The 11,460-nt window shown below is 45.0% G+C and overlaps 1 protein-coding gene across 9 annotated transcripts in view; it reads right to left on the bottom strand.

The window, feature by feature from the left end:
* Window positions 1-11,460, bottom strand: part of PPP6R3 (protein phosphatase 6 regulatory subunit 3) — a 148,169-nt gene that overhangs the window by 43,815 nt on the left and 92,894 nt on the right. The gene's annotated exons all lie outside the window — the stretch shown is intronic.

Below are 11,460 nucleotides of genomic sequence, written 5' to 3'. Positions count from 1 at the left end.
GGAAGCACTGTCATCTCCTCCTGTTGTACAAAAATACAAGTCTACTGATGGCTAACTGCATTCATGTGTATATCAATTTGCATTAAAATTGTATCTAGTTTTAGGGTTTAGTTCACAATTTGTATCAGTGTTTTAAATTTAAAGCGACACTTAAGCCTGTCAAAAAATTTTTTACTCACCTGGGTCCCCTACCAGCCCCCTGCAGAAGTCCTGTGCCCTCGCCGTCACTTGCGGATCCTCCTGTCCCACACCGCCAACTAGTTTTCGTTTTCAACGACAGACCCAGCCACACTTAGTTTTCTTCGCATTCCCGTCCGCAATAGCATCCTGTGCAGCGCACTATTGCAAACGGGAACGCGTTGAAGGGGACTCATGGCCAGGTCTGCGCAGGCGCTGTAAGCCTGTCCTGTCAGCCAAAAACAAAACTAGCTGGTAGCGCGGGACAGGAGAATCCGTGAGTGACTGTGGGCATGGGACAGCTGCAGGAGGCTTGTACAAGCCCCAGGTGAGTAAAACTGATTTCTTATGACAGACTTAAAGCGGATCCGAGATGAAAAGCTAACTATGACTTGTCTATATATCTTATGTAAAGTTTAGATAGTTTACACAGCAAATCTAGCTGCAAACCGCTTCAATAGAATATGATTATTTCTTCCCTGTGATACAATGACAGCAGCCATGTTGTTTGTAAAGATTACCATGTTGTGAAAAAAACCTAATCCCCCTCCTCCTCCCCTCTGCCTCTGAAATCTCTGGCTAGTAATACCTCCCCCTCCTGCTCAGACTGAGCTCCCATGAGCCCTTACTACTGCCAAGGCTCTCTGAAAATCTGTGGGCTGGGCTTGTTTAGTTTATAGGGGAATCAGAGTATTAACCTTCCTGGCGGTAACCCCGAACGTAGTTCGGGGTAAGCCGCGCAGGAGGTTTTCTCCGGCCCTGCTATACGTTGCGGCGTGCGGGCCCCCCCCCCCAGACCCCATGCGCTGCCTGGCCAATCAGTGCCAGGCAGCGCCGAGGGGTGGATCGGGACTCCCAATGACGTCATGACGTCGTTGACGTCATCCCTGGGAAGCCCTCCAGGAAATCCCGTTCTTTGAACGGGATTTCCTGATCGAAGCGGGTGGGGGGATGCGCTGAGCAGCGGCTATCATGTAGCGAGCCCTGGGCTCGCTACATGATTTTAAAAACAAAACAACAAAAAAAAAACTGCCGCGCTGCCTCCTGGCGGAATTTTTCATACCGCCAGGAGGGTTAAAACAAAAAAGTATTTGGCTTCAGGAATGCCCTATAAACAATACGAAAGGAACACAATTATGCAATGAGTAAAAGCTCATCTCGGATCCACTTTAAGGTGTGTATTTAATTATCTGGAGGGCGTTGCACACCTCTGTTGGTAATAATTTCAGTTGCAGCCCGAATAGGAGCACTGCCAATTCCTTCCATGTAAATATATAAGGCGGTACCCTGGTGCTGACATCACACAGAGCCCCCTGATGATCCGTTTGAGAAAAGAAAAGATTTCTCATGGGAAAGGGAGTATCAGCTACTGATTGGGATGAGGTTTCATCTTTTGTTACGGTTTCTCTTTAAATAATTATTACCAATGTAAATCTGCTTTTTTACAGGTTTGCCACTCCCGTTGTCAGCTTAGTATCCCTGACATAAAAGTCATAAGCAAAAGGGAAGATCCACAACTCAGCAACGCTGGTGGTGTCAGCATATCTGTTACGTTGCTCTTAAGGTACATACACACGTCGGATTTTCGCAAACGACCCATCGTTTGGACGTTTGAACGTCTGGTGGTTTGGACGGCAAATCGGGCGTTGCCGGTTCGTTCAAATCCAGTCTCATCAGCTGAACAACAGACCGTACACATGCCCGATTTAAAGTCCAAATGACTGGTCATTCAAACGTCCAAACGACGGGTCGTTTGCGAAAATCCGACGTGTGTATGAGCCTTTAATTCCCTACAATACTATTTACATGGGACTGCACATACAGGTCATATGCATTTACACAAACTAAAGTGGCATCACGAGCTAGACCAGGCCGGTTACTTTAATTACAAAATCTATTAAAATTAAGTGAAGTCAACCAGGTGTCTTGAGGAGGCTAAAAGGCAAGCTAGCCATTAGGCAGTTTTACAGCAGCAAAAGCAGCCCAGGGAGATCTGATAACTGGAAGGTGGTGGCAAGACAGCACAACACTGCCACCTCAGTAGCCAGGTGGGGCAGTAGATTGTAGCAAACTACATAATCCAGGGACATGAAGGGGCTCAGTTAAGCCCAGTCAGTGAGAATTCACAACAGTCCATGAAAGATTCAACCACTCTGGTGGATACCCCACATCTGAATGATCCCTGATAGTTAAGCCAAGTGGGGACCAGGTTATTGCCCGAATTGGAGAGAAGGCAGGGAGATAAAAAAAAAAATTACCCAAGGTTGGGACCATCCTGCTCACAAAGCAGCATCCTCTTTCCTCAAAGCTTGCTTCACCGTATAGGACCAGTAGAGGTTTCTGAACCATCACTTCATTAAATTATACACTGTATATTGCACTAAACGTTGTGGGTGATTTTTGTGGAAAGCGTGAATTTGTGGGTTTGTGTTCAGACAGGAAGGATTGTTTTTTATGGACCTATTTCAGTTTTCCTGGATCCAGATTTCTGGATGTGGCTATTTAAGACCTATTACCACTACACACGAATTCTGAATGCAGAAAAACTGACTACAATGAATGTCAATACTGATCCTATGCGTTTACATTCTACTTCGGGGCATACACCCTCACAACCATGGATGGTATTTTTACATTCTGTATTAATGTACTGTTGGCATCTCTACATTCTGTATTATCGTACTATTTACTGCACACACACTTGTCTTCTGAATCATACGCAGAGCTCCTCAACCCTATCCTCAGGGCCCACCAACAGTGCATGTTTTGCAGGAAACCACAAACATTCACAGGTGAGGCAATTATGGCCAGTGCACACCAAAAACCGCTAGCAGATCCGCAAAACACTAGAGGCTTTTGAAGCAGATTTTCAGAGCGATTCTATTTGGAGAGATTTTCTAAACATGCCTAGCTTTTTTGGAACGTTTTTGTGCAGCAGATTTCATATATTGTTACAGTAAAGCTGTTACTGAACAGCTACTGTAACAAAAATGCCTGGAAAACCGCTCTGATCTAGCGTTTTTCATAGCGGTTTTCCACTTTCCTATACTTTAACATTGAGGCAGAAACACCTCAAACCTAAAAAATGCTGCAGGACGGGAGTTTGCATTTGGGGGAAAAACGAGCTGCTCTGGTGTGCACCATCCCATTCACTTTCATTAGCCAATCAGTTTTCCCCCAGCAAGAGTTTTAAAAACTCTTCAGAACCACTCTGGTGTGCACCAGCCCTTAAGTGTCTCAGCAGAGCTGATTAGCCTTCTCTGTGGATTTCTAGAAACGTGCACTGTTGGTGGGCCTTGAGGACAGGGTTGGGGAACGCTGATTATAATTACTTATGATACAAAGTACATGGGTATAAAGTAAACGCAATGTATATATTTTGACTATACTTTGTCATTGCTCCCCAATAGGCAGTGCTGCTGCAGCCCGTCAGCTCTCACCACTTCCCCCATTCACTTGTCCCTTCAAACCAGATTACATAATTCATATTCTCTTTAGCTGTGCGGTGATCACACTGCAATCACATGCCATTACCCCTACCCACAACTAAGATGGCTACCACTGCTTAGAATCAGTCGCAGCGCATTTGTATTATGTCGCACACGCCACATGCACACACTTCTTCCCTTAACTTCTTCCCTACCCCAAGATGGCCGCTGCAACCAGCCACTCTCGCCCTTCACTCAGTGAGGCCACCCTAACCTAATCCCATATACACCCCCCCCCCCCCCCCATTTTTGTTTACCTCCCTGCTGCTGTTCTCCTTTTCTCTCTTATACCATCTAGAGCAGGGGTCCCCTAACTTTTTTAGCCAAGGGCCAGGTCAACATACTTTAGACTGCTGGGGGGGCCAGACTGTACATTAAATTATGTACTCAGTCTTATGCAAACTGCGCCTGCCCTCTATGTTTAAAGTTACAGCTTCAGCTGGTTGAGAGTATTCGCTACCACATTTCCATATTTACACTTTACAGATTATATGAAGAGGAGCGCTATCAGTCTTGGTTAGAGTTAGAAAAAAAGGCTCCACATAGTGCATTACTATTATGGCGTTATTACCAAAGCATGCATCCACTCTGACGTGAAAATGTGAATCACTTTGCTCCACTCCGTGCTTTTTCATCTACAAATACCCCTCTTCAGTATAGCAGCTCACCAGATTAAAACCACCTCAGAATCCAGGTGGGTCTAGCGTACAAGCTCAACAGCAACAAACTCCACTGCTTCAATCTTCCAAAGGTACAAATCCAGTATTTAATCCACATTCGCATGTAAAAACAAATATAGCGTAATACAGCCTTCTCATTTAGCGCATTGGGCCTGCGCACTTAAGCGTACTCACTTGAAACCAGATGGATAGCAGGCCTATCGGGCTTTGTAGCCCAGCGGTATCTCTCCCTCGTGCGGTGCCGGCGTCCCGTATTTTCGCAATCACCGAATCTCCCGCTGCCCAGTGACGGTAGACGCACCTGGCTCCGCCCTGGCCTTAGTTTGAGGACAACTGCTCTAGAGCATACTTAGCCTATAGCCCAGGAATGGGCAAACTCTGCCCTCCAGCTGTTACGGAACTACAAGTCCCACAGTGCATTTCCCTTTATGAGTCATGACTGTGACTGTCAGACTCCTGCAATGCATTGTGGGGACTTGTAGTTCCTTAACAGCTGGAGGGCCAAGTTTGCCCATGACTGCTATAGCCTGTTAGACTGTCCCCAAAACCACTATCACTTGATACCCCTTACTACCCAGCACATTACTTCTATTGCTTATACAGCAATGTAGCCTTATAGTAAACTGCTAAAAAGTTTTTGATCTCTAATTGTTGCACACTATAGTCAGATTACATAGACCACATTTTGTTTATATATATATGCCAATGTCCTAACTCACGTAAGGTATGTCATACTGAAAGCCTATTGTGTCTGACCCACACCTATATACTCCATGCCTGGTGAAGCAGGGTCCCTCCTGCAAAACACGTTGTGTTGATCCCAGGAGTATAAATAAAAATGTGTTTTATTGATACTTCTCAATATTGTGTTTGTGTCTACTTAGAGGCAGTGGTGTACTTACCTCCTCCATTTTGAAACCTTTTATCCTACTAGCTCCTCTGTTCACTACTACATTGTATGAGTCCACCCTCGGTGGAGGGGTATTACCCCTTTTTCTTGAGTGGGGCTAGGTCTAATTTCCCCACCCGCCGTTACAGTTGTTGCCTTGAACGCAACTCTGGTTTGTGAGTATAATTATACTTTATAACCTACACATTACCAGTACATTCTATACTAAATATTAGGCTCTTGGTATCCCTCTTTTGTAGGTACATTTTAAGACTTCCTCACTATGCAAACAAATGTTTGGGCTAGGATTCAATTTTCTAAACCTTTTAAGCCTTGTACACAAAAGGACTATCAATCACAGTAAGCAGGATCTGCTCCCTCAGGTGACAGTTCAGGGCAGAGTTCTGTATATTGTCTCATCTCTAGCCTAGAAGCCAGTGGCAAACTTACTATGCAGTGGTCCACGAAGGAGCAGCTTCTGGTAGGCAAGGTGAGTGGGAGAACAATGCACTCAGGGGTCAGTTGGGCATCACTTAAGGTCTGGCATGTAGGATATTTAGATGTTGCGGGGGCTCCTGTGCACACCCTAGATTCTTACCCAAGGTGGGATTTGTTGGCTACAGCAGCAAAGTTGAATTCAGAGTGTATGCAGCTAATATCTGCAGAGTAATAAAGGCCTTATTTTTAATATTTACATTATAGTGACAGGATTGTCGTACCTCCTGGCCTTCTTTCAAAATGCTAGAAGCAATGCTGCTTAATAATTAAGCCCACCCGTAAGTGGCCACAGTACCCGAGAAGAAGCATATCCTTGGGTGATAGGGTGCAAAATCCACCTTCCCCAGTAATCTTTAGCTAAAGGAAACAGAGCTGGGTTGCCATTTACTTTTGAATTACAAACTCAAAACCACCAATGCATTTAAGCTACCTGCATTGGTTCCAAAATGGCATGTGTGTTAGACCACTAACATCAAAAGTATATATGACGGACATGGAAATGGTCAGATGGCAGTTTTCATGAAACTGCAATTAGAAATACTGTACTGGTAGAGGTTTAGAGTCTCTTTTCAAGGTGATGTTGAGATTTTTACTTTTAATGTGTAACTAATACTTGTCTTTATATTAACAACATCAAATGTCCCTCCACAGCAGGTTCAGCCTGACAGGAAGTAACAGATGAGAGCTACCAATCTTTCACAGCAAGTCTGCTATCAGTGTGTGGGTGCTCCTCACAGAGCAATCAGCAAGCTGGACTTTTCTACTGCATCCAAAACTAAAAACAGCCTACTTATGGACAAGAGTACTGAATCAAGTACTTGCTACAGTAGAACCTCGTTATAATAAACAGATGTAGAAACCCTCTGAATATATAACTCCGTCCTCACGTCCCAGAAAATGAGTCTCTATAAATATACAATGTATGACCAATTCTGATATACAGGGTAGTAAACTTCTCATACAGTAAACTACTGTACTTTTCCTGGTCCCTTAAAGTTTACTATAAAGGGGATTCTACTGTACAACTTTTTGGACATGCTTAACATACCAGGTTTGTACTTCAATGGTGTATTTAGCTGTAGATCTCCAATGTGTGCTATCCTGTTCATAAGCCAAGCTGTCAGACTGCATTTCTGTTTTAACACCAAAGCAGAAAGCCTGGGTTTTGGAAAATCAGGTATTGTCTACGTCTGTTATACAATATATCTGCTGAACGCAGTGTTAAACTGGTAAAATTAATGAGGTGTTACAACAGCATCTTATATCAAACTGTGCAACTAATGTAATTAGTGCTAAAGTTCCTGCAATGCTGTTACAATAAAGATACAGCCAATACTGGTTGAATGTGATGGACTGATGTATTTTTTTTTTTTAAACCAAAGTAACTATGTTACAGTAACCAATAGTTTTAGTAAAAATAATGCATGATATGTCCCTTGATACACCTTGTTGACTTGGACACCTTTGGACGTTATTGGTTTTAGCTTTTCACCTGCCACAGTTAGATGAACTGTACTGCATAGTCTGGCAGATATCCTATCACAGCAGCACTGGGTGAGCACAACATACAGCATGGCAACCTCAGTATTACCAGGGCTGGTGCTCACATGGCAATGGCCAGAGCATACAATCTTCTAAGATACCCTTCAGCATTATATGCGGTGCTGAGAAAGGAATGCACTAAAAAAAGGAGGGCACTTTGGCAAAGTGCTGAAAGTACTAGATTCTTCAGCATAACCAGTGCCCACGAGGAGGGGGGGGGGGGGTGTGTTTACCTTTGGTCGCAATATTGCTAATAAACTCACCAACTGTGTGTCCATAAAATCCTTTTAAAGGACACCTAAAGTTGGAAAAAAATATGGCAGCCTCCTTATTGCTCTCTTTTAAACAATGCAAATTGCCGGGCTGTCCTGCTGTCCCTGAATTTCTAGGGCCTGAGCCCACTAGCGCAGTTGTGTTCACTTCGTTATGCTTTTCAGCATCTGCAACACTGATGTGAAACTGAAAAGTGGACACAAATACGTTCGTGGGCTCAGACCTATACTTTCAGCCCCAGAGCCTGAAAGCGAACCAGAGGTGGTTTTTGGGGTGGCAGATGGGACAAAGTTCTCTGCCTCATAACATGCCTCTGTGTCCCCACACTGCCGCTCTCTTGAACAAGCATGTAGATCACATCTTTCTAACTAAAGTTTGACTGAATTTGCCACAGACACTACTGATGTCATAAAGTTATGCAAGACAGCCAGGCAACTGCAGTGTTTTCCCCAGAATTTTTTTTACAGCCGGGTGGCACGAAAAAGTAGCCGGGTGGGGCGAGTTGAGAGAATGCAGGGCCAGTGCTTCTGTGTGTAACTTTCCCAAAGCATAGGAGGAGGTGAGGTGATGACAGCCGGGTGTTCACCAAAACTAGCTGGGTGGAGCACCCGGCTAAAAGATCCTGGGGAGAACACTGAACTGGTATTGTTTAAATGGAAATAAATACAGCAGTATCCATATCCCTCTCAAAGCAAGTATCATTTAAGCCAGGGTACCATCACCTCTTCACAGCAAAGACAATAAGATCAAAGCAACTTGGTACCGACTCTGTAGCTTACAATTCAGAAAAGTTATTGTTGGATGCATTTAGCCAGATTAAAAAACGGTATTAAAAGCAAGTTGAAGACTTGTTTCATTTACTGTGGCCTTGTAGTGGGTCACTGAGTACTAAAGAGGTATTAAGAGGTAAATATTATGCAGCACTGGCTACTGGTCACAAATGGGACTCTCAGCCTGATTAGGTTACAACTATGCACTCCCTATATGACCAATTCTTGGCCTCTGCATTGGCATCAAGGCCAGGTTATGACAGCTGAGGTGGAAGAGGCAGGTGGGAGCATGACTGACTTTCAAACTAGGAAATCCAGCAAATTTGGGGGAAGATGCCAGAAAAGAGGCTTCTTATGCAGTCAGGCCTCTGGTTTTGTATGTAACAATCCTCCAAATGATCACTTGAACAGCTGAAGCCTATTTGTGGCAATTTGCAGCAGTTTTGGCAAATCCGCCCGTGAACAGAAATGTACGGTTCAAAGGACGAAGCTGACGGATGTAATATCACCGTGTAGGTGTGAATCTTTATAGTGGTGGGGACATTTGAGTTTTCTCCTGCTTCCAAACATACCGGAATTAAAATTTGACTCAATTATGTTCAAAGCACCAAGCCAAGACATGCGTCTCAAGATCGTGTACATTTTAAGCAGGTGTGTACTTTTCAAGAACATTTTCAAAGCACATAAAAATAAAAAAATAAACCAGAGCAACAATAATTAGAGGAAACTATTAAGTAACCCCACTCAGCAGAAACGGGCCTTATGAGGACTCGAGGCACCAATACAATTCTAGATTCCCAGAGAGGTATCTAATCCTACCAGAGAACAGATTTTTCAATAAATTCCAGCCAGGATTGGGGATTCTTTTTTCTTATTATATAATATATACAGTATATATCTATATATACTTTTTATATTTTAAAGAATGACAGACATGATCAAATTCAGATCAGAAAGGGACCTATTACTGCACCACACTGCAATATATTTTTAACAGACTTCAACAACAAAAAAATCTATTTAACCGCTGCTACACTGCAGGGCTGAATGGCAGGCTACCTGGTCTCCCCCAGGCCAAGGTGGATGCACTTATCGCATTTTTCAGACCATAAGACGCATCTAGGTTTAGAAAGGGGGGGGGGGGGCGACGACAATAAGTAAAGGCCTTTATCACCTGTCCATCTGCTCCTTGGTGCAAGGATTAGTGAAACTGCAGGCAGCCTGTAGTGCTCACAATCCTGATCCAGCAGTTCTATGGCTGCTCCCCTAGTGACTGCAGGGAGAGACTCAGAGTCCAAGGAGTGTGATCCAGGCTGGGAGTTGGATGGCAGACTGCTTGCCGGGTAGCTGGGCATAGCGGTCTATGAGGAGGCATGTTTTTTTGCTGCATGGAGGAAAGAACACTGATTAGGAGGCATGCTTTTTGGTGTGTTGAGGCCCAGAATACCGGTAACGTCCCTTCCCCAGCTGGGGCAGTGTAGCACGAATAGACACTGCGCCGGCACAATCAGGCTCCTATGACTTCCAGGCCCCGCATCTCAACGCGTTGCGCGCTACAATGCCCTCTCCTGGATTGGCTGCTGGCTCTGCACTAGATGTGGATTGGCTGAGACGGGACTCTTCGATCCCGCCCAGAGAGGCGCCGCAGCCAGTAGTAAATGTTTTCCATGGGCCTCCATGCAGCAAACAGCATGCCTCTTCGGTTATTATGGGCCTCCATGCAGTGAATTTGCACGCCTCCTCAGACTGCCATGCTCAGCTACCCGGCAGGTAGTCTCCCATCATTTTCCTCCCAGCCTGACAACTGGATCAGATGATCGACAGCTACAGGAGACAGGCTGTCAGTGGAGATGAAGAGCGGACAAGGGAGGAGCATGCCAGCAGACAGAAGAGTGCATGCTCCCCTACCAACACTCTGCACTAGCCCAGGGGAGCACCATTTTAGATTGTGGGGGTGTAGACCGGACAGGGTTCATCAATCAGCTGCGGATCTATCATTGCGCACCCAACTGGACCCTTTCAAGCCAGGTTTTTCAGTCAAGAAAGATCAAATCTCAGGTAGATTAGATCACTGATCAAATCAGGTGGAATATAGTATGTAACGCCGCCAGGACTTTTGCAGGAGCAGGGTAAGCCATTTTACAGCTTTGCCCTGCGTTCAAATTGACAGCGGCTTAATCATTTGTATGCTGAGGAAGAGGGGCACATCTGGTTTCCATACTGGTGAGTGTGTGCACATTTATGTAAGGGGGCGGCCCGGATCTAAATGTGTAATATAGTATACACAGTGATACCGTTTTCTTTTGCAGTCCTCATACTGTAGATATTCATACTGTTGCAACCCTACCCACAATAGGAGGTACTTGGTCACACAACTGAATGGGAACATCGGGGGGGACCAGCCAGATGGGGGGGGGGGGGGGGAGGGGTTAGGGAGACAACCAGCCAGATACTTATCTAAGGAGAGGGAAGGCTCTGGGTCCTATGAATCCTTCCCTCTCCCCACGTTCCAGTGTTGGCTCCTGGTAGCTGCTATCTGCTGCCGAAGGAGGCTTCGGAAGTCTTTGTTCCTGAAGACGGGCGGCTCTGTACTGCACATGCACGCGCTCTCACGCAGATGCAGTACAGAGCAGTTTGTCTTTGGGGGGGTTCAGCTCATGAAGACTTACGAAGTCCCCTGCGGTGGGGGGGGGGATTCAAACCAGGGAGCTGCCGCTGCACCGAGGGAACCGAGAGAAGAGAGGGAAGGCTGTACAGGACTCAGTATTTGGCTTTTTTTTTGTAAATTCCCAATGATTTTAATAAAAGGTGTTCAGGTTATAATATGGTTGAGGAAAAAAAAAAAAAAAAAAAAAAAACTACACCTGGCCATGCCCAAACCCCGTTGTCTACAAATTTGTACAGATGTGTAGCTACCAGCATTAATAAAACCATTTTTTAGCGCACATCCTCCGCTATCCACTGCCTGTCATTAGTCCACCACAATGGTCACATATCCTCTGCCTACCACAAGCCCTCAATCCCATCAGAAACTAACCCGTCCCTACCCTTACTTCTCTACTCCTGAGCCTAGTCCAAAAAAAAGCCACAGAAATTATTCAACCACCTCCCTCTACACAGCGCAAATTATTTCAGCACAACCA

This window comes from Hyperolius riggenbachi, chromosome 11 (genome assembly GCF_040937935.1).
Source record: "Hyperolius riggenbachi isolate aHypRig1 chromosome 11, aHypRig1.pri, whole genome shotgun sequence".
Taxonomy (NCBI): Eukaryota; Metazoa; Chordata; class Amphibia; order Anura; family Hyperoliidae; genus Hyperolius; species Hyperolius riggenbachi.
This window is presented reverse-complemented; position numbering and strand designations above follow the sequence as displayed.